The sequence below is a fragment of the Aedes albopictus genome, chromosome 3 (genome assembly GCF_035046485.1).
Source record: "Aedes albopictus strain Foshan chromosome 3, AalbF5, whole genome shotgun sequence".
NCBI lineage: Eukaryota > Metazoa > Arthropoda > Insecta > Diptera > Culicidae > Aedes > Aedes albopictus.
Genome location: NC_085138.1, coordinates 174,083,348 through 174,106,488, shown reverse-complemented (window position 1 = coordinate 174,106,488; position 23,141 = coordinate 174,083,348). Strand labels below are relative to the sequence as shown.

General features: G+C 38.4%; 1 long non-coding RNA gene across 1 annotated transcript; it reads right to left on the bottom strand.

The window, feature by feature from the left end:
* Positions 1 to 11,471: 11,471 nt before the first annotated feature.
* On the bottom strand, positions 11,472 to 15,408 carry LOC115257042 (uncharacterized). The gene is made up of 3 exons (XR_009999263.1): positions 15,310 to 15,408; positions 11,917 to 12,003; positions 11,472 to 11,820 (listed from the first exon to the last, which is right to left on the bottom strand). It is a non-coding gene; the product is annotated as an uncharacterized LOC115257042 (long non-coding RNA).
* Positions 15,409 to 23,141: the final 7,733 nt, after the last annotated feature.

The window sequence follows — 23,141 nt, the reverse complement described above, 5'->3', positions numbered from 1 at the left end:
TGTCTGATAGAATAAAATATAACGCAAAGCAATAGCCAGGAAGATGAGCATGAGCATGCGCATAGATGACCGCACCATTCGTAGTTGCTACTCCGTGATTGACCAGAGCAATGTAAATTGGACTAGGAACCAATGGCTAGGGCTTGAGTCTAGCTTACTATTCTCAATGTGCACAGTTCGAGAACTCACAAGTAATGTCAATAACGGTTCTGGCTACGTCCTTACAGTCATCGAGGAGGAGAGGGATTATTAGTAAGATAACCGTTGTTAAAGTACCGGAAATCCTAGTCTCTCCACGATTGTCTTGGGAGGAATATTTGTTAGTAGGGTAGGGTACATTGCCAGGTCTAGGAGTCACCTATGGTTGGTGATCTGACAATGGATCAATAAACACCAACTTTCGCGCACAGCCCACTACGATAATAGAAACGAAAACATGTCTAATATAAGAAATCCTGTCGCGCGTCTCCACCCCACTAGGGAGCATAAGCTTTAAGCCCATTCCACACAGGAATGAACTGAACGCGACAAAGGACAAACTAATGATCCAAACGATGTGCATTCACAACAAGAAACAACACAAAACTAAGCACCGCGCATCTATTGCTTTCGTTTTCGCGAGAGACCGTTGCGATCGCGATCGATTATGCTGCAATATAAACTCACCCCATCAGGAGCGATGCACGCACAGCAAGGAACAACACAATACTCCGCACAGTCGTAGCCAGGAAGATGGCTCACACAAAGGATGCAAAAACTTCTTGTTTGTGCCAGTATGTTAAAAAAACAGTGGGGACTAGTACGAGACGCTGAAGATGATCTTTGAGGTGAGGTTTATATAAGTTTTTTTACGTAACATGTCATTTTTCAACCAATGATGGAAAACATTAGGGACGATTTTCTTTTTCGTTATTATTTAAGTTTTTGAATTCATGTTTTTTTTTACAGTATGACCGATTCAAATCTCTAAAAATCAATCCAGGGATTCCTGCATCAGTTCCTCACGTGATCGGAAACTTTCCCTGGGATTTCTTCATGAGTTACTCCAGTGACCTATTGCTTTAGGAGTTCCATCAGTTCTCTTGAGAACTGTTCAAGAGAATTCTATAGAAAATCCTTCAAGGATTTCATAAAAAAAATATTTAGATATTCATCCGAAATTCCCACAATTATTCATTCGATGATTCCTCCAAGAATGAAGGAATACAATAAAAACATTCATCCTGGAATTTCTTCGAGAATTCATCCCGGTTTCTTTTGCGAATTCATACAAGATGTTCTTGAAGGAATGAAATCCCAGTTGTTGACCGATCCGACTGCCCAAGTAACACACATGTTATATAAAAGTTACGACAGAGTAAGTTTTGGTTGTATAGAAGTTTATTTTACGTTATTTCAACACAATGTTAGAATTACCTAAAATAAACTTCTATTTGTCGTAACTCTATTATAACATGTGTGTTGCTTGGGTGACCAGTTGAAAAGCTGGTTCGAGCACTTTGAAAGCCTTTTTCAAGTGTCGACCACGTCATCAGGACCTCAGCATGATCCGCCAAGAGTTCAGCGCATTACCCGTGTCAACACCGAAGCTTCATCAGTGCAGGTGATAGAAATCGAACAGAGGCCCGGGAGTCGTTCGCATATCAGCTGAGATGCTCAAAGATGACCCCATAGTATCTGCACAACTGCTGCATCAATTATTCTGCAACATATGGGGAACCGCGACATTTCCTTAACCAGATACAAGAGAAAATTGACGCAAGGAGGATTCCATGCAGGACGATCCTGTGTGGACCATATTCTCACGCTCCGTATCATCCTGGAGCTAGACCTGTGCGCCGCCGCGCCACGCCGCCGCCGCCGACCCTTTTTGCCCCACGCCGACGCCGACCGTGATATCGGCGGCGCGCCATACGCCGATGTTTGTCACGCCGCCGATTTTCATATTTCACGCCGTTGATCAGTGCACGAACAAAATTTTGTTTACATGAAGTTGAGATAAAATACTAATTTTCTTACGAAGATTCCTCTAAAATTCCAATCAAAGAATTCTTCAGAAGTTCCTTTAAAGATCTCTTCAGGAGTTTCTTCAAAGATGTCTCCAGTAGTTCCTTCAGAGATTCAGGGATGCTCTAGGAGTTTCAACATGCATTTTTTTTCAGAAGAGCTCGACAGAAGTACCTTCAGATTTTTTTTTCAGGAGGATTCAGGGATGCCTCCTAGAAATACATCCGAGATTCATCCAGAAGATTCATCTGGGGTTCCCATAGGAGGTCCTTCAGAGATTAGTCAGAGAGTTTCTCCAGGGATTTTTTTTTCTGAAATTCCTTCAGGAATTCATTTAGGAGTTTCTTCAGGAATTAGTCCGGGAGTTTCTTCGGAAATTCCTCTAGGAGATCTCTCAAGAATTCCTCTAGAATTCCAACAACGGGTTCCTCCTGGCATTATGTGTTCTTTAGAAACCACTCCAGGAGTTCAATCAAGGGTACCTTCAGGAAATCCCTCCTGGAATTTTTTCAACAATCCCTCCTGAAATTCCTTCAGGGATTCTTCTCGGTATGCCTCATGGAAAATTTTCAGAAATTCTTTCAGGATATCGTTAGGAATTTATCTGGGAGTTCATTCAGATATTCCTACAGAAGTTCCACCATAGATTAATTCATGACCATTTTCGAGGATTCATGCAGTATAGTAGTTCTTACAAGGAATAATCCAGAAGTTCCTTCGGTGACCTCTTCAGGAGTTCCTCCAGGAGTTCATTAGGAATTCCTTCAGAGGTTATCTAAGCTATTTCAACAGGAGTTCCCTCGGGAATTCTTTCGGAAGTTCCTCCAGAGATTCTTTCAGGAGGATTCATAGATGCCTCCTGCAGGAATTCCTTCTGAAGTTCATTTGACTTTGTAATGGCTTTTCCAGTCTTGACAAATTTCAAATACAGCTATTTAATCTTGTCCGACGTTTCGGTTACATTTGGTATCTTTCTCAGGGACTCAATTATTGCCGATTTTTTCGTCCAGTGTTGTTCTGTCGAACAATGGTTATCGAACGGATTGAGTTTTCTCCCACAGCAGTTAACGATTTTTGGATTCGACTGCGATAGAATTTAACTTTAAAATGGCTTTTCTAGTCTTGACAAAATTCGAATACAGCTATTTTATAACTTTCTTTTAGAAATTCATAGATTCCTCTAGGAGTTACCGGAATTCATGCAGATGTTTCGTCAGAGGTTCCTCCTGAATTTCTTCAGGGATTCCTCCAGAAGTTCAGAAATCTCTCCAGGAGTTCCTTCCAAGAATCTTACAGGAGGATCCAAGGATTCCCCCAGAAGTTTATTCAGGGATTCATACAGAAATCCACTCAAAAAATTAGTATAAAAGTTCCTTTTAAGAATCCTTCAGGATATCCATAGGGGATTCCTCGAGAAATTCATTAAGGAATTCATCTATGAGTTATTCAAGGTATAGCTCTTGAGATTCTTTCTGAGATTTTTCCAGGAGGACTCACGGATGCTCCAGGAGTAAAATCAGATTTCCTAAAGGAGTTCTTTCAGGAAATCTTGTTAAAGTTCCTTCGAGAATTTCCTTAGAAATATGATCAAGCATGTCTCCAGGATATTATTGTGGGATCTCTTATGGAGTTTCTACAAGAATTCATCAAGCATTTCCGTCTGGAATTCATCCAGGAATTCTTTTGGGGACTTTTCCTGACAATCTTTCGGGGATTCCTCCTGGAAATCCTGCAGGAATCCCTCTACCCGGAAAGATTCCCTCGGGAGATTCCGCTGAAAATCCTTCAAGAATTCCACCTGGAAATCGTTCGAAGATTGCTACCGGCATTCTTTCGGGGATTCCCCCTGGCATTCCTTCATCGATTTCTCCAGTAATTTCTTCGGTGATTCCTCATGGACTTCCTTCGAGCATTCCTCCTGAAATTTCTACGGGCATTCTACGGGAAATTTCTCCTGGAATTATTTCGAGGATTCCTCTTGGAATTCCTACGGGGATTCTTTTTAGATTTCCTTCAGGGTTTCCTACTAGACTTTCTCCAAGAGTTCCTCCTGATTTTTTTTCAAGGATTTCTCCTGATATTCCGTCGTGGATTCCTACTGGACTTCCTTTGGGGATTCATCCTGGAATTCCTTCGGGATTCTTTCGGGAATTCCTTCGAAGATACAACTTAAACCTTCTTCTTGGAATTTTTCCGGAGATTCCTCGTACAATTTCTTCGATGGTCTCTGTTAGAGTTCCTTCAGCAAATCCTCCTGAATTTCCTTTGAAGATCTCTTCTGGAATTCCGTCGAGGATTCGTCCTAGACTTACTTCATGGATTCAACCAAAAATTCTTTCAGAGATTTCATTTGATACTCGGTCGTGGATTTCTCCTGGAATTTCTTTGATGATTTTTTTTAGAGCTCCTTTGGAGATTCCTCCTTGATTTCCTCATGGAATTCCTTCGATAATTTCTCCTAAAATTCATTCGGGATTTCTCCTGGAATTTATTTGAAAGTAAAAAGAAAATCGTGTTAAGGCGAAACTGGAAGCATTTAGTCACTTTTTGGTTTTTGATTTTTTATTAAGGCTGATACAAATTTAATTTTGACTTTTTGTCAACCCACCCCCCCCCCACCCCGTCAAAAATTTTTGGCTGGATTTTGCAGTTTGAGGGGGCAGATAAAAAAATATTTATAAAAATATTGGGTCTTGCCAAAAACTCTTTAACAAATCCGTAGAGTTTTTAATATTTTTCAGATTAAATACTTCTTTTATTTTTATCCCCCCCCCCCTCGACCAGCCAAAGAGTGGTGGGACAAAAAGTGAAATAAATATTTGTAACGGCCTAAATAACGAAGCAATATTTTCAAAATCGGTTTTCGTGCACATGTAGAGTATAGATCAAGGTATCTTCTGATTTTTTTTTGTAGTGGAAAATGTTTTTCGTTTTTGCAGAAACCATTTTTGAACCAAATTTCACAAAAAAATGGTTTCTGTAAAAATGGAAAACATTTTCCAACTCAAAAAAATACAGAAGATATCTTAATCCATACTCTACATGCGCACAAAAACCGATTTTGAAAATATTGCTTCGTTATTTAATAAAAAATCAAAAACCGAAAAAATGAGAAAATGCTTGCAGTTTCGCCTTAAGTACTGTTTCTTTGAATTCCAGTATCGAGGATTTCGGTTTGAAATCCTTTGAAGATTCCTTGTGGAGTTCTTCGGGAATTCCTCATAGAATTCCTCCAGAGATGCCTCCTAGAGTTCCTTCGGAAATTCCTCCTGGACTTTTTTCAGGGATTCCTCCTTGAATACCTCAGGGGATTTCTCCTGGAGTTCCTTCGGAGATTCTTTCTAGAGTTGTTTCTGAGATTCCTCCTGTAATATCTTTGGCGTTTGGCTCTTGAAATTCCTTTGGAGCTTTCCCTTCCAATTTCTCCGGAGATTCCTCATGGAATTCCTACTAGAATTTCTTCGGGGTTGGCATTCCTTCTGGAAATCCTTCGGAGATTTCTCCTGAATTTCCTTCGAGTATTCCTCATAAAATTCCATCGTGGATTCCTCCTGGACTTTTTTCGGGGATTCCTCCTGGACAGTGAAGAGAATTGTCAGACAAAAGAGGCACAAAACAAGCAACAAAGAAGGTGGGACGATTACTCTTTATCCCTACTGGTAACAGATAATGACATGATCTCGATTTTTTTTGTTGCAGACAAAAAGGAAGCTGAATTTGTTGCGTACTTTTCAACTCGTGAATAATCAATTATTGCTAACCCAAAATCGAAACTGTTTGATGATAGAGCTTCACCAGAGTTGCAGTGTTTACCGGCTCGAAGTTACCGTTCGAAAATCGCAATGCAAGGCTTAAAAATCTCTAAACTCGTGGTGTACGATGTTAATCCCAATATTTTCAAGTTGGGACAAACTTATGTCGCATTGGGTGGATTGTCGCAACAAATACAGGTTGCGACATTGTCATTATTGTTGCGCGATGGTTGAATTTTGATTCACTGCTCCTGGACTTTGAGGAGGATTCCTCCTGATTTTTTTTTTCCAGAGATTTCTTCTGGAATTCCTTTGAGGTTTCCTACTAGAATTCCTTTTGGGGTTCCACTTCAAATTTCTTCGGGGATTCCACCTAGAATTCCTTCTAGGCTTCCTCTTGGAACTCTTTCGGTAATTCCTCCTGAAGATCCTCAGGGATTTCTCCTGGAATTCCTTCTGAGATTCCTCTTGGATATTTTTCGTTGATTCCTCCTAGAAATCCTTAGAGGATTCTTTCTCGAATTCACTTTGAAATCCCCACTGGAATAATTTCGAGGATTCTTTCTGGAATTCCTGTTGAGATTTCTTTGGAGATTACTGCTGGAATTTGCTTAGAACTCGTGCTGGAATTCTTTTGGGATTACCTTGTGCAAATTCTGCGGGAATTTCATTTGGAATTCTTTCAGGGCTCCCTCATGGAATTCCAACGAGTATTCCTCCTGGAACTCCTTCCGGGATTACTCCTAAAAATCCATTGGGGATTCCTTCTGAAATTTCTCCGGGGATTCCTGCTGGAATTCTGTTGGGGAATCCTCTAGGAATTCCTTCGGGAATTCTTCATAATTTTTCCAGGGATCTCTCTAAGATAAATTTTTGAACTACTCATAAGTGATTCCAGCAGAAGTTCCTTAAGGGTTTCATACAGCAGTTCTTGCTGGGATTATTCCAGAAATTTCTTCATGGATTCCTCCAGGCTCCTTCTGGAATTCTTTCGGAGATTATTCCCGAAAATCTAATGTTCTAAGAAAACAAAACGAAAACTGCAGCGAAATCTTAATTTGCAATGGAGTAATGCAACATGCACTAATACGGATACGGATATAGGTCTTATTACTGGCCACAGTAGTGATGAACCCGAACAGGAATAAAAAGGTGTTCATTCAAACGTAAGATTATAAGTACACAGGGCCATTTGACAAATAAACTGAAGAAAAAACATCTGTTTGACACTAATGAAAATTCGATCGAGTCAAACAAGATGTTTGAGCATTGGTTTCTTTTTGGTCAAATACTTCATCCTGTGTACTGGCATAATAACTACAATAATGTCATCAATGGTTATGAAAAAACAAAGACTGGAATACAAATTCTACAGCGTGAAGACAACTTCTTCGTTTCGCCAATGTTGAAATAACGATCAAATTTTGGTCACGCCGATTCACGCCGCCGCCGCCGCCGCCGAAAGTTGCCACCGGCGTGACGCCGATGACGCCGCCGCCGCCGGCCAAAAATGGCCCTCACGCCGCCGCCGAGCAAAATAAAGTCGGCGCACAGGTCTACCTGGAGCAAATCAATTAATTCCAAGTGTCTCTCTGGTGTCCATTGATTACGAAGAAGCTTTCGATCGTTTCAATCATGAAAGTCCTCATGGGCAAGGATGTCCCTGAGAAAATCATCGGCCTCATTGAAGCACAGTACAGGGCATTTTCGTGCAGAGTACTACACAACGGGCGGTGTCTTGTCCGATCCCATCCGGGTCGTTGCTGGAGTGAGGCAAGGATGTATACTATTATCACTACTGTTCCTCATCGTAATCGATGAGATTCTGGTAGGTGAGATTAATTGTTACCAAATCGTGGATTGCTGTGGCAGCCCATTACCAAGAAGCACATAAATGAGTTTGAACAGGCGTTGCTCTCCTAGCTCAACGGCGCTCTGATATGCAGAGTAGGGTCAATGATCTTGCCAATCGCTTCTCGGCGGCAGGTCTCACCATCAACGTAAACAAGACCAAATCGTAAGATGTAAACACGGTCAACCCTCCCAGCTTCACGGTAGCTGAATATTGCTGAGCTTGAACAGTGGTCCGAAGTTCCGACTACCAATGTTATGAATTATGGTTTTCCGGTTACAAACGTACGGAATTCTAAAATATCAAATGACGATTAAAAGGTTTATAAATCTGTTTGACGAAAACACGACAGAACTATTTCGAATTCTTTATAAAGATCCAATGAAGATTGAAACGTTTAAGAAAGGAATCGAACTATAGTTTATGATTTTACGATAAGACTGGACGGCCGAAACGATTTCAAGAGTTAATAATTATGATGATTGATTATGTTGTGGATTAGTTTACAAAATAAAACGAAAGTCGTGAACTTCTGTCAACGACCAAAATTTTTGAAGCACTGATTTCGAAACCGTGCTTCAAAAAATTTTGAGTGGAGCAGTTTTTGAGTTTTAGCTCAATATTGAGTTTTACAACATTTAAAAATATGGAATTTACTAAAATTCAAATATCTTGCGTTTTGTTTAACCAATTTCAAATCTTTTTCCATAAATTAAAAGCTGAATACAATACCATTAGATCATCTGAATGCAGGCTTTGCGTCAAATTGATTAAATTCAAGATGTTGGCGAGTTTTAGGGACGATCTTCCTATATTTTAGCCAAATTTCCAAAAATATATGAAGAAATGTATTTTTTTCAATAAGAAAAAAACAATCTAAAAATTCTTTCTCAACGTTTATTTGACATACCATATGTAGGCGAGTAACAGTAAAAAAATCAGATCAATCGGAGCATTGATTACGGAGAATGAGATGTGTGAAGTGAGCGACGTTGCTTGAAAATAGAACAAAAGTCGATTTCAAATCATCAACCTTGTATGGAAAGTCGAAAAAATTTCCGCTCTACTGTAATTTTTTCCTTCGCGTTTTCGAACTCAGGGCATGATTCTACACCAAAAATGATCATCAGCTTACCGAGTTCAAAAATGCTGTAAACTAGTGTTATGATTGATGAATAAAAATGGTTTCAACTGTGATAAGTTATTACATATAATTATTGATTAAAATGGCTTATTAAAAGTAATCATACATAATAAATCACAAAAAAAATGAGAAGATGAATGATGATGAACCTGGGTGAATCAGAAGAACACCTGTAAGTAAACAGAAACTCAGGTTAAGTACTGTTCCTTTTAATTCCACTAACAATTTGCATCCGTGAACAGATACGTATTTCAACCTCAACTGTAAGGTCGTTTTCAGTGTCTTGTACTTGACTCGACTTTGAAAATATTTAGAACAGAGATTCTTTCGGAGGATTCAAAACTTACCAGAGTACCATTAATGTTTTTTTCTGAAGATCACGTTTCCCTTTGAATTTATATCGAAAACACAAAAAGAAAATTTTGCTATTAGCAGAGAGACTTTGATTATTTGAACCGCTCAAATAATGTCAATCATCAATTTCCATTTACGCGCAGCTGACATCAAAACTATAGCGTTAATAAAGACGTATGTCCCACGTATAACACTTCGTTAGAATGATTTAGCGAAGGCCCAAGGCACGGAAAAAGATCGCAAACAGCTAATCTTTCAGAATGACCGGAAAGCACCATAACGCTGTCACTGCTGCAGTGCATCGTAAAACAATGCAGACCAAGAGGACGGCAATAAATTTAGGTATCAAATGTAATAAAACAACAAATCGCAAATCTATTCGTACCCAATAATTCATGTGAGACAACCATGCGAAGAAACGTTGGGGAAATAAAAATCTTCCTTCCTGATATATGTAGGAACGATGTCGATGAGGAGAAAAATAATCCACCGTCATGACATTGTATGAAAAATTCCGACTACAAAAACGAATCGCTGGGGGATAGGAACATTTTTTGTTCACCGATAATCTTTTGTTCCTTCTGCGATTTGTGCTGTGTTTTCCGATGTTCGTTTCTGCCAAGCGCCTCTAAGCTAAATAGAGGCGATGAATGCTAGAGCTCTGAACCTGTAATCCGAAGGTGCCTCCCGGAAAAGCTTCTTTATTCTCGGATGTTGTCGTCTAAAGACTCTACCTGACCGGGGTGGCTGGCGCTGATAGACTTGCATACGGAACACCAGAGTAGCATTCGATTCGAATGTTTATAAGGTGGAAGGTCCATAGTGACTGCGATGTCAAGGAGGATAAAAATGTATTGCCGAGCTGGCAAGTGAGCGGAAGAAGTGGAAGAAAAAAAACGAGAAATTCTGCTGCCAAGGTCTGGATTGGCAGTGAGTTCTTAGGGACAATCAGCAGAAGCAGCAACAAGAGGACAGAACCGAGGAAACCCGGTAAGGGTAATATATTCCCCATAAAGAACATTCCTTTTTGTTTTGCCGCCTCGTCGGGCACAGTCTAACGATCACACTCTGGCTAATTTCCCAGGAGGCAAACCTTACTTGCCTTGCTGAGTTGCACTTGGAGCAGCGGTGCATCGCGTGTGCATCCCTAATTTTGCACCGTTAAAGACATTTCGATATACGAAGATGTGCACCGTGCAGGTGTGCAGACACATTTGTATGGGCCATGATTGCAACGTGACACCGTGTTCCGAGATGATTCTAAGATGTTAGTGGGTTGCGGCTAAGAAAGATTTAGGAATGAAAAACTCAACAAAGGCAGCAAGTCATTATATACGAAGATTTTCATTATTGTATCAGTTTCCTGCACAAGGGACACACATTAGAATTGTCAGAATGAGTGTTTAAACATTGGGAATCTAGGAGCACACCTTACGAATTAATTAATTTAACTCATCGTTTGACTAAAGTCCTTCTCCAGTTAATAGGCTGTTCTTTGACATTATCTTGCAGTAGTAAATTATTGGAGTTTGGAATGACAATACTTCAATTAATTCTTCCATAAGCTTACTTCAATTCAATGTTGCATTTGTTCATGTTCAAGATTTTCTATAGAAATCCCGTCAGAAATACCCAATGAAATCCTGGGGGAATTTCGTAAAGTAATTGTGGGAGCCACATCTGGTAGACTCCTGGGAGGAATATCATCTTAAAGCTCGACTGAAAGAATCACAGAGAAATCCTGGGAGGAATTAATGGTGAAGTCCCGGAAGAAGTCCCAAGAGAAATCCCTGGAAAAAACATCCGAGAAGAATCTTTCAAGGAATACCAGCAGGAGTACGTATACCTGGAAGAATTATATTCGGATTATCTGAATATAATAAAAATCTTAGCAAGAATACCAGGAGGAATCTATGAAGTGATTCCAACAGTAAACCCTGAATAAATCCCAGCTAGAATTTCTGAAAGAATCATTTCAAGGTTTTCGAAATCAAAGATAACTTTATTTATTCCTGAAGGAATCTTTTGGAGACTACCTGTTAAATCACGGCAGGTATCCCGGATGGAAGTTCAGCAGAAATCCCTGAAAGAACCATAGAAGAAATCCCGGAAGGAATTATTAAAGAAATTCCTGAAAAAAAAACTCGGAAAAAAATTGAAGGAATCCCATCAGAAATTCCAGCACGAATATCTAAAAAAAATCTAAAGTTGTCTAAAGAAATTTCGGCATATTCCTTTTGGGGAGAAATCCCTAATGGAATAATAGCAGGAATCCCGGAAATAACCTCTGAAGGAGTTCAAATCCTGAATTCAGAATTGAATAACTAACCGAATAACTATTCTACCGTAATGTTACTGTAGAAAGTATACTTTACAGTTCGGGGTATTAATGAACAATGACTTTATTTACGCATCATATCTGACAGTCCCTTAGACGCAGCCTACTACGACTCAATCTGTTACACAATACTACATCTCTCCTTCTTTCTAATAAAATTACAAATATGATTTTTACTTCTACATGTTCCTAGATCTCCTCACTGTTTAAAACATTTGTTCAATTATGATTATATATTTTCCATACATGTCTTCACTCATAGTTCAGATGATAACAACGTCAAAGCAGGTAAATGTTGGGTTGACCATCCATGTACAGCGTCATTCATCATTCTCGGGTAGTCGTCCTGTTCACCTATTTGTTTGGGTATATACTTCAACAAAAATTATAATAAACTATATGTTATTTTATTGTTACTTATCTTTTACATCAGCCATTCTCTTCTTTTTCAACAGATCTAAAATCTTACCTAATCCATTTCCAACCAGCATGTGGTTCTTATTGCGCGTTCACCTTCAGCAGCAATGTTCAACATCATGCATGTTCCTATAGGAGACTTATAAAAATATTATTTAAAAACGTGTTTCTCTTTCTCTTATTAGCACTAAATAATTTGAATGAAAGATTAAGGAACTCCCTTGATCTACTAGTAAAGGAATTGCCAAATGGACTAGGACGAATCCCCTACATTTGGTCTTGTTAATGTTAATGCAGACTGAAACAATTTTGTTTCCTATGCGCATCCCTTTACCATAGATGGACTGAAGTAGAACTTCCTACACCTCATGGTAGACTGGACTGCCAAATGGACTGAGATGGATCTCCTACATCTGGTCTTTCATTGCAGACTGAAACATTCTGTTTCCTTTGCATATCCCTTTATCACAGATGGACTGAAGTCTTACTTCCTTCATCTCATGATAGACTGGACTGCCAAATGGACTGAGACGAATCTCCTACATCTGGTCTTTTATTGCAGACTGAAACATTCCGTTTCCTTTGCGTATCCCTTTATCATAGATGGACTGAAGTCTCACTTCCTTCATCTCATGATAGACTGGACTGCCAAATGGACTGAGCCGGACTCCTACATTTGGTCTTTTTCTTATGCAGACTGAAACTTCATGTTCCCTTTGTCATATCCCTTTACCATAGATGGACTGAAGTTGTACTTCCTGCATCTCATGGTAGACTGGATTTGGGCCAAATTGATTAAAATCAATCTTTGTCTTATTTGATCTTCAATGGACTAGAGTTCATCCAAATAACCTGAGATTACTTCATCTCCTATACAGAAATGGACAGGCACTGAAGCTCCCTACGTTTCTCGCAAGAAATCAGACTGAAGTTTCTTGAGCTTCTTATAATTCCTTCATACGGGATAGAATCTTTCACCCTCACTCTAGGATATATTAATTATTTTACGCATTGTTCACCTACAAATAGACTAGGATAATTATATCTCTTATATTTGGATGCGAAAGAAACGAACTAGAACTTTCGAGGCGTTTATCTAGACACATCCTACGTTTCCGAACAAGTTTCTTTCAACTTTCTTTTCATCCGTTATATGTCCTTGAGTACTTGGACTAATTTAGTTTCACTGAACCAGTGCTCAAAACTTCTCACACTGTATCATATTTCATTCACCGCGTTCATGGAAATTTAGTAAATTTTTAGTATAAACCATCATAAAGTTTGTCACTTTACATTAAGTAAAACGTCCATATAAAATTTCCACAAACTTGTGAACTTTCTGAACTGGACTTTTCGATTATTTCGACTATTAAGTACTATTTTTTTTTTCAAGTTTTCTACTCCATCAATAAAATTATTTTTAGTATGGTAACTTTGTTAAAAATATAAGGCTTCTTGCTTATTTACATGTTTTTTTTTAATTATTTTGGTTGATAAATAGGAAGATCAAATGGTTGGCATTCAGTCAGAGTGGACTACGCGATTTTTCGGGCACGTTAAGATAAGCTTAGGAATTCGTTAAACCTGAACTTTTCGACGTTATTTTGATGCAGATGTGTCATTACATAAAGGAATAATAGTATTTCTAAATATAATACCAGATATTTGAAATTTCAAGAGCCTGCAGGACATTTTCTTGAAATCATTGAAAAACAGATGGTCCGGTCTGACTTAACGCCGACCAAATGTGGTCCAAATGACGCTTGGTTCTGTGTGACTTTCCAAACTATTTTTTTTCAGTAATAATTTTGAAAATACTTTTACTAGAGCGATTGCCCCACAAGCTGTTGTACAACTACTTTTGTTAGTAGGGTTAGCGCTAGCTAATTGCTCTGTATTTTTTCCTAATATTGCGATTTTTTTTTGGCTTAGACTTTGATGCGATAAATTTCGTCGTACTCATATTCCGCTTTCGATTTCGCTGCCAATCTCAGTCGCAGAGTTTTTGCAACTCGCCCGATAATGTGACAGTTTTCGCCGGCCGTCTCAATGTTTACCATTAAGGTCTTTTGTTCTCGGTCCACCACCTGGTCATGTTTACACAACAAAATCAGCTGGTTGACCGATGTTTACGTTCATCCTTATTGTTCTCGGCTACCAGCTGTTTATGTTTTCATAACAAAATCAGCTGGTTTCGCCTGAATCGGGGAAAGAAGGCGAAAATGTGTCATAAATGTTAGGTTAGTACCATATTAGGGCGAGTTCAATTTCGTCGCCAAAGTCTGATTATTCGTAAGAAATACAATACATTGAAAAATAACATTCCAAAAGTTGATTGGTTGCTTCAGTGTTTTGTTTCGGTTTCCAAAAGGAAATAATTTGAAATATTTTTTTTTCCAAATTCTTGAGGCATATACACATTTACACGGTTTGCTAACAATAACTTAATCATAACGTGAACTTAACAGTTCAAACGAGATCTGAAACGACTTTTAGAAGTACCCATATACAAGTTATTTAAATTTGTATTTAGTTTAACCTTTTGGAGCCGATTTTTTTCGCCGCTGTCGACGCAACCTCGCTGGTGTCGAACACGTTTGTTATGCTCGGTTTCATCGCTGGGGTCATATATGACCCCTCCGGCTCAAAAGGGTTAAAAACTTGTCTTACAAATATTATCGCACACTAAAACGGCAAAATCTAGCAGTAGCCAATATCTTAAAAGCAATGATTAAAACCCATCAGAGTCTTAGATAACAGAGATAACAATCAATCTGAGTAGCATGTTATACTATTAGGTTTCGAAGTCGCGAGAAATGTAAATTGTTCTTCAAAAGTAGTGTAATTATGTTATGTAACTATGTCGTTAAATAAGGATTATAGCTACAATTTCTTGAAATAAGTCATACACTGATAAAGATCTTGTCATCTGCTAATGCATGTGTACACCGTATTTGTACAAGGTCTAAGCAACTTATTTTCTATTAGTAATACCGTTACTTAGCAACCTTTTGTCTTCCGACAGCTGAACTATTTTTTTATGATGAACAAACTCCTTGAACAAATTTCAATCCAGCAGAAGTATGGCGGTCTACCAAAACTCTTTATTTATCTTTCCTTCAATAACAGCTTTGAGCTCTTGTAGGAAAACTCATTGTTTTGAACAATGCTTCATATTGCGTCCCCTTTTTAGGAACACATCTCTCCATATCTTTAAAACTGCCTATTGTTGGTTCATCAAGATTGGACTAAACGTTCTTTCACATCAACAAACCAATACTCTATCAGCAACAACGGAGAATTAGTTTGAATGGTCAAAAGTCAAAACTCAAAAATTTTAGTTTCACGTACAACATCAACTTTGCCAAGAGCTTACACAGAAATCATACATTTGCCCCAAATCGAGAATTGCCTATCGCGATTGTATTGTAATCATAGGTCTTACCTTGCGACAAATTAGCTCCAAATAATATGTACCTTCTGCATTCAGGAAAATCTCGTACATTCCCGGAGAGAGCCTGTAGTTGATGTTCCAAGCTTTCTCGATATCCTCTCGCCCAATGGCCAGATATTCCTCACCTCCGCTTCCTCTGCAACAACTACCTTGACTTTTTCGGAAAACAGCCGTTGGGACCACGTTGAGATAGGCTGTGTAAGTTGAATTCGGTTGTCCATCCGTTGCGTTTCAATGTGCTTCTCTTTGTTTTCCCGTTCTGCTCCATGTCCGTTTTGAACATTCCAATGTTCACGCGTCCAATGTTCATCCTCGTCGTCAATGTAGAAAGTATACTTTACAGTTCGGGGTATTAATGAACAATGACTTTATTTACGCATCATATCTGACAGTCCCTTAGACGCAGCCTACTACGACTCAATCTGTTACACAATACTACAGTTACAACGTTTTGACGCCTTTTTGATCATTTTTTTTGCCGGGGCCCCGGCACTTCGTCAGTTGCTCTTCCCCCCGAGAGCGGCTGGCACTTGACCCTCTTCTGAGCTCTCATAGCTCAAACAGACCCGGATAATTGAACATCGGCGATCGGCAACCCATAATGGGCGACCCCCAATTGGACTGGAAAAGGAACAACAGCCACACATCATTTCATCATCGTGCTCATCATTCTACCTAGGACAGGGTAGAAAAGTGAAAGCAGCACAAAGGCAAACCAGTTCGATTTAGTAGAATAAGAATATAATAGAATACATATAGGCGCTGTACAAAGTGTAAGTGCAGCCGCCAATCGGAATCGCTCAAGTAGTGCCCTAGTGGACAAAAGAGCTGTAAAATAGGTTAACTGCTTAAGAATTGATCAGATTTTCTACTATAACTCATAAATTCGACCGTAAACCTCGAATATTTTTGCATATTTGGATTCCTTGTAAAATTTACAGCAAATATGATCAGTGATATGATCTCATTGGAAAAGCTGGTTTAAACGGGAATAAGTAGCGTGACGTTACAACGTTGTAACATCACGCTATTAATTCCCATTTCGAATACACTTTTCCAATAAAAGTTAACAGATCATATATGTATGTTACAAATTTGACAAGGAACCAAATAAGCAAAAATATTTGAGGCTTATCGTCGTATTCACCTGTCGTATTTATCCGTTCAGAAAGATTTCAATACGTTGTAACATCACGATAGAATGTGTCCTAAAAGAATCCTGTCAGGATTTCCTTAAGCTATCCCTGCAAAAATCCCTGAAGAGGTATCAGGAGCAATCCCCACAGCAATTCCGTAAGGAACATCTGAAGAAATCCCGCGAGGAATCCTGGAAAGATTCTCGAGAAGAATGTCTGAAGAAATCCCGAAAGAACTCCTGAAGGTATCTCGAGAAAGGATAAGCAATTAGGGCTGAATTAAAAGGTACGAAACAGGTTACATTCATTCGATTTTTAACTTCTATTTGCCAAATCCGATCGATAGATGCCTATACTGCATGGTATCGTAGTTCAAACTACCATTCCGTAGCCACCATTTTGTATTATGATTCGCCATCTTAGTTTTCAAAATGATGTCGGATATTTGTTTTTGTGTTCCACTCATCAAACCCTATCGATAGATAAGATATCCATATCGCGTAGTATCCGAAGTTACAGTGCAGTTAAATGGAATACATCGCCATCTTGAATGCCAATACCCCTTTAACCACCTCGACAACCTAAGGAATGTGTATGCCAGTAAGTTCCTGATTATGGTATACTGGTCATGCTTTGTAACTTTGGTAACTGAGTTAGTTCACGCTTTGGTATCTATGCACAAGTGTGCTGGTAGCGACGGCATTCTATCCTCTTAGTAAAGTCGGGTGACACTGACTTGAAATGGCAGATGGCTTAGTGTCGGTGCTGTCTTCCATCCCATAAAACCGTGGCGTAGCCTTAACGCGAAACTTGATGCATTTCCTCATTTTTTTTTTGGTTTTTGAAATTTTGTTCAAAAATGGTTTCTGCAAAAACGAAAAACATTTTCCACCACAAAAAAATTCCGAAAATACCCTGATCTATATTCTACATGTGCACGAGAATCGCTTTTGAAAATATTGCTTTGTTATTTAATAAAAAAACAAAAACCAAAAAGTGAGGAAATGCTTCCAGTTTTACCTTAAAGTACGTTCCTGACCTGTGCCCAGCTTTGGCCACTGACTGGGTGGAAGTTGTTTTCAGATGAACACTCGTAATTAACGCCGATCTGGTTCTTATCCCAGTCCCAATAAGGGTTTGGGCCATCCTTCGGGTAGACTCCCTGCTTGCATAGATAACCATCAGGGGAACCCAACAGAAATGGCTACTAAATCCATGATCATCAACAATACCCGGCGTTGAACCCGTTCGCACGAAAACTACTGGCGAGATCGCCACTAAGGGTATGCGGTATACCGAAATGTTTCGCCAAGTACACCTCGAAACGAAATTCCGCGGAATTCCACGGAATTCAACTAGGCGAAATTTATGATTTTGAATTTCGTTTCGTTTCGTCAAATTCTAAAAATTTCGCCTTCAAAAAATATATTTTGACGAAATTAAACGGAATTCCGCGGAATGCCTAATGAATTTCAAAACAAGTTCATAGTGTAAATGCCCATATCATCTATCGGAGATCTTGCTAATCTCAAGTTACTGAAAAGTGTTCTAAAATCATTTCGAATATCGAGAAACAAACCAGTGCCAGGCTGAAAGTCTCTATTAGACAAAACAAATCTAGGATATACCTCTGTAACACACTTGTCACAAAAGAGTCACGGTGGTTATGGTTGCGCAGGAATCACTGTAACTTACTTCTTACAAATTAACACTTACTTGCTAGAAGTAAGTTACAATGGCTTCTGCGCAACAAAAACCTGTGCCGCCGTTACTGTTCTGTGGCAAGTGTAGTTGAATTTCCTGATGGATTCAAATGTAAAAAAAATCTCACTTTAGATTCCAGATAAGAATTTTTGGCAGATTAATGGAGACTAACAGGATTTGATGATATATGATGTGGGATATACTAGAAAAAGTTTTTAGCAAACATGGAAACTCTCTCAGAGGATATCTCTATAAAATATGATTAGAAATCCCAGGAGAAATAGATTAGGACACATTTGATTTGTTCCATGGAAAAGTTTCTGGTGAAACCCTTCTGAAATAATTTAAACTTCCACTGGAACTCTTGAAAGAGATTCAACATTAAAGCGAGGAATGGACCTCAAATGGAATCACTCAAGTAATTTCCGTTCAGTACACTATTTTCCCTTTTCAAAGGAATTCTAAACCATTTTTTTAGAGTTAATTTAGTAGTTCGTAGCATTATTGTTAAAGTTTTTTAAGTGTATCTGCAGGGGCTCATGCCTATGTTTTTTGATGAATTTATTTAAAGACTTTCAGGTAGGGTAGGGGAGGTATTTTGGACCCCTTTAGGAAGTGGATGAACAATTCAGTGAAAAAAAGAAAGTTCCCACTTCAAAATATGGATAATTTCAGTAGGCATTACGTAGAGCAACATGTTTTCTGTCGAAAAAGGCCAAACAGAACTCAAAATTGTTGTAGTAAATATAAGAAATATCAAAACTTCTGAGGGATCTCGGGCTTCTATTTTGGACCACCTGATTTTATTTTGGACCACCAAGTGCACATATTTTGGCCCACCAAATTAAACTTCAATTGATTGATGAAATAAAAGCCACTTCAGCAAAAATTTAAACATAGTTAAAACTAGGTAAAGTTTCCATCTTTTCTGTCCATTTTTTGAGGCAGGGAGCGTTCAAAAATTACGTTACGGTAAAAAAGATGAAATTTCGATGCAATTGTCAGTTTTTACGCATTGTAGTATGATTCATAAAAAAATGTTACGCAAAACGTATATTTATTGACTATTGCATGACGTCAGTCACCATGCATATATTACGTAACGCCTCAGGCGTTCCACACATATTGTAATGAGTGGAAAGGCCATCAAAAATAAAGTGATTTGAATAGTACGTAAATTTTCAAACATACATTAGATAACACATTGTCTCAGTCATCAACTGATTGCCGAGAAGGACAACTTTTCTAAACTGGATGACTGTTTACCTGAAAATTTCAACTTGTTGAAAAGTTGTTATGACACAAATCAAATCGAAATTTTTAACTTGGCGAAAAGTTGATAGAACAAATCGAACCCACAACAATCTCATAGTAAAATAAACGTATAACAACCCAGATCACGGGAGGTCCCAACTTATTCTATTTATCTGTTTTTAGAGTACATTACATTGGCATGAATATTTTCTCCCTTTAGAAGGAACTGGAGAGATGAATCTGACAGGTGGTCCAAAATATGTCCACATCTAATTATGTTGAACATATTTTGGCCATACCTCAAAACACCATTTTAGTAAATATTTTCGCTCCACCGAGGTTAAGAACAGTTTATTTTGAGTTCTTAGAAGGCCCCAACTACATTCAAATGAAATAAATATTTATTTGTAAAATTTAATACCTTTTCGAAGCCGACTACAAATTTGTCACCTTCTTTGTTTTTGGTGCTTTTCCGTGCGTTTCATTGGAAGTGAAAACATTTTCTCTATTTTTGATACTGAACTGCATATTTAACTGACATTCAAAATAAAGGTCATCACATAGTTGAATACTTTTCGTGTTCCAATGAAAATTTACCAAGATTTAGTAGAGATTATGTGATAAATATAATAAAGCTCCCTAGGTGGGCCAAAATACCTGCCCGGTCCAAAATACCTCCACTACCCTATGATTTGAAAATGCCAAAAGGTAAGATGAGCACGACATATGATAACTCCGCTATGTGCCCAGCCAACTTTTACACTAACTGACTAAATAGTTTTAGTTGCTGCGTAGAGTCCAATTTCGTGTTAAGGATTCGCTTAAGAAAGTTCTTGAGCGATTTTTGGCAGAAACATTCTACAAAGTCTGCCTTTTGAATTGTCATTCCTTTAGAACTGCGTACTGCGATCGAAGAAAAACGGTTTCGAACGGAGCGATTCAGACAAGGAATTTCTCATGCATCATTATAGGCCGGAAAATTGCTTCTGAACTGTAAACGGTCCTTAAACTATAACCTTCTGCCATTTGGGACATTCCATAAAATTGCGAACGATGAAATGAAGTAATCAAAGATTGCCCTGGTGATCGCGACGTTTAATCAGGATGATCATTAACCAGGAGCTAACGCTGTTAAGTGAATCCCTATTAAATTCGGTAGAAAGACGTTTGTTAGCTGGATTTCATCAGGCTATTCGCCAACAAAATCTGGACAAGTGAAACATGTTTTTCATGCGTAATTATGAAAAAAAATGTTTTTTTTGTTTTTTAGCAAAATAACTCCTAAGTGAGTTTATTTTGGGACCTAAAGTCCTGAATCGAAAGACCTGAAGGTTGAACACACACTGGTTTTACTGGATATTTTTTGAGAAATTCAAGCATCTATAAATTTTTTTGAAGATTTTAGATTACAAGCTTTCTCGAGAAGTTACGCTATCCACAGAGCTTGATGGTGAGTATCTGGTTAATGTTTCTTATCATATGCTGCAATATTATGATAAACAATCGGCATTAGAACATCTTACAGAGCTGTCGATTCCGGCGCTTCAGGTTTGAGGAATCAAAATGATTTTTTTTTTATTTTTCCAACATTTCGACTCATATTAGAGTCTCTTTCAGGAGATAATTCTGACTAATCGTTTTTCGTTTGGGGTGCTATAGAACTATCGGTGTTTGAACTACTGAACATTGGATATTTGGATATTAAGGGAAACGTAGCGGTTTTTCTTAGCCTTTCAGGGCGCGCACTTTCAAGCAGCTGAAACTGCACCGCGCTCGCGCCGGATACGACGAGCCAGATTTTTTTTGGTAGTGTTGTACTTTTTACAATGGCGTGCGTCCTGACGGGTTAATTTCACTTAATGAAGCAATTGATTTCTTTACACTACACATCTACACAGATAAAAATAATGAGATTTACACGTCATGTAAACTTCATTTTAGTCATGTAAACTTAATGTTATAATGGTTTACATGATATATCATGTAAATTTGTGTTATATGTCATGTAAACTCTCAGAGTCATGCTGAATTACATGACATATAATGGAAGTTTACATGATATTTCATGAACTTTACATGATATGTCATGTAAACTTCTGTGATATCTCACGCTCCAATTATGTGCATCATATGCCACAGAATTTTACACTCTTTTTTCGATCTGTGTAGTAGAGGTACCGTTTGGTTTGAAGATGGTGGCTCGTTTGTAGTTCGAGCATTTAATAACATCATCGCAATGATGTAACGTATTTATTTAGTCGTTGGAGCAATCTTGCTATGTTATTAATGTAATTGGCAAAAAATTCAATATCTATGGTTAAAAATTGTAAAAGAAGGATCTGGGACAATTTGGGCAGGAGGACCTAGTAAGGGCACTTTGCGTGCTAACACAGTCAACTTTGCACCAATTGACTTGATTGTTCGTATGCAGTGAGATGTGTACAATATCTAGTCACGTACAAAATTTGAAGTAAACTGGTGCTCTTGCCCAAATGGTCTTACACCCAACTGTGGCAAATGAAGTCTAGGGGATGGGAGTTTCAAAAGAAACACAATTCACGCCACCGGTGCACCGGTAGGTAAAAATGCAAATTTGCACAAAATTGATATAACTGCAAAATTCCGCGGAATTTTTACTAAAATTTCGTTTCGTTTCGTGAAATATCGAGTGAATTCTGATTTCGTTTCGATCTCACGAAACATTTTTGAATTTCGTTTCGTTTCGTACCACATCGCATAAAAAAATTCACATACCGTTTCGTTTCGTATCGCATTGAAAAAATCTCATACCGCACACCCTTAATCGCCACTATGAGTGGCAGGTGTACGCACCTGGTTTCATCGAGAGATACCTAAGCAAGCATTTTATTTACAACTTCTCCGAAGATACAATTTTGTGTATGATTCTAAAAATTAAAACAATTTACTAAATTAAAAAATGGATTAATCCTCTTCCCACTTCTTTTTGGCGTAATGTTCCAACTGGAACAAAATTTGCCCATAAGCTTAATGTTCTATGAGCACTTCTACAGGTTTCCTCTGCCAATGACTTCTATAGGCTTCCTCTGCCAATGATCATTCTGTATCTGCTGTATACGTGCCTACTACACGAATGTACTCCCCAAGGAAGTCAAGCAGATCTTCATAACGAAAAGTTCCTCGACCGACTGGGAACCGAACCCGTCATCCTCAGCAGCCAGAATACCGGTGTTCTTACCACTACGGTTATATGGAATAATAAATATAGAATTCAGTTATGATAATCCTAGTGATTGACATGTATGTAGGTATACGAATAAACTTGTTACTATCAGCTTGTAAAAAAACACACACAAAAGAATTCAACTGTTGATGAAAATTTCTGCATAAGTGACCATCAATATCACAACTGGAGAAATTCTCCCGAGAAAATGTCATCTGCTGAACAATCACATTTGTTGTCATTTCAATTCCCACATTTGCCTGCAAACCATTTGGAAGCGTTTCTACTTCCTCCCATCATGCCACCCACTCTGCAAATCATTCTAAGGGACCTACATCCAACCTATCAAGTGCAATGATAAACCTTTTAGATTTTATTCCTACGGGCGCCGGCAACAGTTTCATGCACGTAGAGATTAGATCTACCGAACGTTGCCTCCACAATAGTCAATATCGCCCTCGAGCCACTGTAATCAGAAACGGAAACTTTTTCTTTGCTGTCACAAATTAAAATGTTTCATTTGTAAT